Raw genomic sequence first — 5,469 nt, 5'->3', positions numbered from 1 at the left:
CAGAATTTACCAATAAATAATAACTACAAATAATAGGCATATTTTTCTTTTCTTAAATACAAAGTATTATTTTAAGCTGAAAATATTGTTACAAGATCTTTGGGGTGTCAATTTTCTGGCGGGAAACCTCTGGGGCTGGTTGCACCTTTGCCTGAGTTCTTGTCCTGTTTCCAGGAAGATTGAGGTATGCAGGTAAGTAGACGGTGAACGAGGCTAACAGGAGCTTTGCTGAGTGTTACAACAGCTTAGAGGAGCCCCACAGTGCACAGTGGGTAGCGCCTCTCTCCAGACAGGTCATCTCCTCCAGGGTTCAGCTCTCAGGAGAGAGGGTAGCTGCTCCCTGCAGCTGGTCCTCCCAGCATCTCCAGCTACCAGCAGAGACGGGGACTCTTTTCCACAGCTAGGCATCCTGTCCTCTCTCATCCTCTCTGCCCTGCTCTGGCCTTCCTCTCTCCGGTTTTGGCTGAGCCCCAGGCTTTTATGGACCTCGGAGGGGAGGAAGTGCCTGCTGATTGCTCTGTGGGCGGGCATGGAAGAGGCACTACTAGCCCCCGCTCTGGTCTTTGGGACTGGCGCCCTGGCCCCCGGCCTGCAGGCCCTCTCTGACCTGAAGGTGGGGACTTACTGGCGTCCCTCCCTCTTCCTTCCAGAAATCCGTATGCCTCCCGCTGCCATTCACGACCTGGAAGCTTGGCCCCAAGCCTTCTCCAAGATCTGAGCCGGTGCTGGGAGCAGAGAGAGACCAAGGCAGTGGCAGCAGACACCCCTGAGCCTGCAGGGATGGGGTGGGGCGCCTTTCTGGGCCCCAAGGATGCAGGCTGAACCAGGGAGGGCCTCCGCAGCTGCACCGGAAAGCTCCTGCTCCACTAATTCAAAAAGGGCAGGGCTCCGCTTGTCCCTAGCTCCTGCCTACTCCCTGGAGCAGGAGGCCCGGGTCTGCAGCCGACCTGTGGCTGCACCTTCACCCAGGAGGGCAGAAATTCTGCCTGCTCCCGGCCTCCACAAGAGCACAGGGAAGCTGGAATCCACAGCTGCAGTTTGGGTGGCTGCAGCCCCACACTCCTGGGCGGGGCGTCTGTCTGCGCCGTGGAGCGGGAGGCCTGATTCTGCAACTGTAGTTCCGGCGGCTGGGGCAGCACCTGGGGATTCCTGCCTTAACTCAGAACGGGTGGGGTTCCCATCCCATGAAGCGTGCAGCGCCAGCCACCGCCTGCCTGCTGCAGCCAGCGTGATAGCAGCCGCCGCACCGGACTACCCGCCACTGCTATCAGTATTGTCTGAAAATAGTTTGAAGTATTATTTAAAGTGTAATAAATGAAAATATCTAGAAACATTTATTGTTCACCAAACAACAAAGTAACAGTGTAATTATCATAAAATATGCAATTTTATAATTTGACTACTCCTATAATTCAACTCTACTCATAGGAATATGTCCTATGCTGTCTATATTTGATTATGATTATGTATTTAACTTTTTAAAAAAAATTACTGAGTCAATATTAACAATATGTGCTTCATGGAATGGTAAGATTGAAAAGTACATATGTGACAAGCTTAATATTGTGATTTTTATTCACTGCCTTAGATATTCTCAGAATTAAAAAAAAAAACCATTGAATACATCTGTGAACTTTCAGGATATTTTCAAGTGTTGAGATATATTGATGAGAAATGACAGCTATGTAGTCAACATGGCAAAATGTAAAGAGCCACAATTTGGTTGCAGAACCTTTCATTTCTGTTCATATGTGCAGTGTAGAGGTGGTGGATTCAAATTTCCATTAACGTTGAAGATTAATGAATGAGAACGTATATTTCATCATGGTACAAAACATCCACATCTATCATATGCAAGTTAAATGTTTTTAAAATCTTAGACAGAAGATCCCTAGATCTGGTTAAGCATTAGGTGAAAACGTTTTCAATATAAACATGCAATAGGAACCAAGTAGAAAGCAAATTGCCTGGGCCATAGATTAAGTGTGAATTGGATTATTGAATTGAGGAGCGAAAAAAGGTGCTGTTAAATTCCAATTATTTAAACACTTGTTAAAATGATAATTAAAGTTTTATTCAAGACTATTGGTATTGCAATAGGGGAGAGATATTTAGGCTTAAATTTGAATACAGCAAAGACATCTGGAGATTTATAACCAATGAGCAGATGAGGTGATCAGTGAATAAAAAATTGCTAAAAGAAAACATCAAAGGTGGGAGAATGCCTGCTAAATTGACTTGGCAGAATTTCCACTGAAACAAGACTCAGTAAGGACGCACATGGAAGCCCAAGTTTGAGGCCTATTCTAGAAGAAGTTTTAGAGAAGCCAAACTGAAGTTTGGTTCTAGAGAAAGTTTTTATCAGTGGATAGGAGAGGGTTGGGAGTAAGTCCTAGAATGGTTAATATAATATAATATTTTTGAGTACTTAATTTCTGTTAGGTACCATTAACATTATTTTTATTATGTAATTATAATTTAGCAATAAATTAAATAATAACTTTTAAACAAATAAATTACATGATTAAGGTGTTCAGAGTTTTGGGTATTTGGAGATTAAAAGTAGAACAATTTTTATCATAAGATATACAGTTATTAGATAAAATAAACTTCTACTTTCAGCCAACATAGAGTAACAAGGACCAGAGTTCCTATGCTGTCCAAAACAAAACATAGCAAAATAAATACAAAAGTAAACGAACATAAAACATAAATAAAAAGGAAGTAATATATATGAAACTGCACTTTGTATGTATGACATGGGGTACCAGCCAATGAAGGAGAGTGAAACCTAAGAGACAGGAAACAAAACAATTAAAGTGATTAATGATTTCATTTAATGATTAATGGTTTAAAATGCTTAAAGCATACATTTACCATGGTTTACTTGCTTGAGAAGTTTTTAAACCAGTATCCAAGACTGTAGAGAAAACCATCTGTAAAGATTTGAAAGTACAGTACCTGACTCTCAAACAGAACCAAGAATAGCCCTCGTTATCAGGTTGCTTCCATCTCACATGTTTTACCTCAATTATCAAGCAAGTTCAACTACTTTCTCTTTATTAAGTGTTTGTATATAAACAGAAGCTTCACTATGATATTTAAACATTTAGTATTACTTCAGGAAAAATTAACATATGATGGAAAATTCTTCCTTCTCACAGAATTCCCTTTATCCTTTGCGTATGTAGTTTTCATAATTTTTGAACTTTATAAACAAGTAATATTATAAAAGTAAGGTTCATAAATCTACTGCATGCTAGAACTTATACAGACAAATTCATGGCACCTGCACATCATGTATATAGGAGCCTATGAAATGAATTTAACAACTATGTATCATTTTAGGTAAAATCTTAGTATTAAATACAATAAACTATTTGTCATATATTTAATTTATTTAAATTTATTCATCTTAACATGATAAGACATTTATGTTCACCCCCATAGATTTATTTTTTATCAACCGTGAGTAATTGAGAATCCAATTTCACTTCAACAGCTTCCAGGTTTCCACAGCAAATGGAAATATATATATATATTTATATTTATATAATATTTATATTTATAAATATATATATATATGCACACACACACACTTTATCCTTTACTTATTTCTTTTTTGTGTCCTATACACTCCAAGTTCTTCAAACAACCAGACTGCTTTTGAAATTTGAAATAACTTACATAGTCAAAAAACAATCCAAATAAAAAAGATGAGCAAATAAATATAAAAAATTTCTTGAAATATACATGTTAACCCCAACTTTTCATCTCATATAGTGCTATTTATATTCCCATCTCATGTTTTCCAGGTTTCCAAAATTTATTGATCCGATTCATGTAGATTAATAGAGTCTAGCAATTGGTTCATTGATCTAATTTTCCATTATGTTCTAAAAGATGGTTCTCAAAATACCTTGTGGCATATCTTTGGTAAAATTTTCTGGACACAAAGTTTTTTCCTTGTCCTGCATTAATGTGTATTATTTGAAATCCACCATGGAGATCTATATCATAACACAGGAATATAGTTGAATAGGGAATTCACTTCCCTGGGTACATTCCAAGTCTCCTTCCTGAGTTAAAGACAGTGAAGACATAAAAATAAGTTTAGTCTTCAGATATATTTTTCATTCTACAGGTCCTGTGGAGCTACTGAAGTAAAATTTCTCAGGGTGTACAGAAAATATCTTCTCATTCGGAAGTCTTTTGTTATAAACAATCAGAAAAAAAAAAAAAAAAGCAAACATGTCTATGTTTCTGACAATATAATTTCAAAATTTCAAGTCAGGATGGATTTTGATACTATGTTTCTGTTTACAATACTCCCAAATCAATACAAACTGATTTTTCTTCCTTGTATGTGACCATAAATTTTAGCAATGGTGCAATATTCTAGGCACAACAATGCAATTAAACTGTTCCATCACACATGAAGCTTTGAAAATGAATCCATGAATACATATTCATACAATACATTGACACTGATAAGTAATTTTCTTGTGGCCAAAGAGTTAAGTCTTTCAAAGCATGTAAGATTTTCGTTTTCCAATCCTTATTTAAATATAATGGTTTCTAAGCGTCACTATTAAATCCGATGTCTAAAGGAAAATTAAAAGTGACTACAAATTCTTTGATGTTTTTCCAGTTGAAAAGCAGGATTTCTGCCACTTCATTTTATAATCATACAAATTTCATTACTGCTTTACCCAACAAAAGTTTAGCAGGTGACTGTGTATATGTATTGGGTCCAGTTCTTAAAAGTGTCACAGCTACGTATTCCTTGGAATCCTTTCTTGGTGACACCGTTTTTGAGAATTCAGCCACCACAGTGTAGGAAGCTAAAATAATCCCATAGAATGATCACATTATCATCCTCTGGTTGTCAGGAACATAACAGCTACCAGGCGATAATGAGTATCAACTGCCACCATATGAATAAGCCTTCTTCAACGTCCACGGAAGAGAAAACTTCAAATGACTATAGTATCTTACCACAACCACTTGACATAACCCAAGGGAGAACCATGTAGTTGAATCCCATAGAAGAAAAAAAGATAATAAATTATTGCTTGAATCCATTGGGTTGTGATGTGGTTTGTTTGCAGAGTATTGATACATATGTATGACATAAATTAAACTTCCAAATAAGAGCAATTTGCTTTTATCCATTTAATTTACCAGAATAAGAAATGATATTTAAACTTTTCTCAAACTTTTTGTTGCTATAGCTCTAATTTCCCAAGGTTAAATAAAGTAACAAGATGGGCAAAAGTGTGAATTTCACCCATTAAGTTGTAAAATTGTATACCAAACTCTTCTCTATTCTCATTTTGAATACCCAACCTATAGCACAGAATACTTACCTTATTACCTTTCCCTCTGCAAACCATTCTTAGTAGCTAATTTGTTGTGTTCTTTAATCATTTTTATCAATGATGAGTAATTAAGAACCAGACCTTTTTT

This window comes from Mandrillus leucophaeus, unplaced genomic scaffold (assembly GCF_000951045.1).
Source record: "Mandrillus leucophaeus isolate KB7577 unplaced genomic scaffold, Mleu.le_1.0 Scaffold102, whole genome shotgun sequence".
NCBI lineage: Eukaryota > Metazoa > Chordata > Mammalia > Primates > Cercopithecidae > Mandrillus > Mandrillus leucophaeus.
This window is presented reverse-complemented; position numbering follows the sequence as displayed.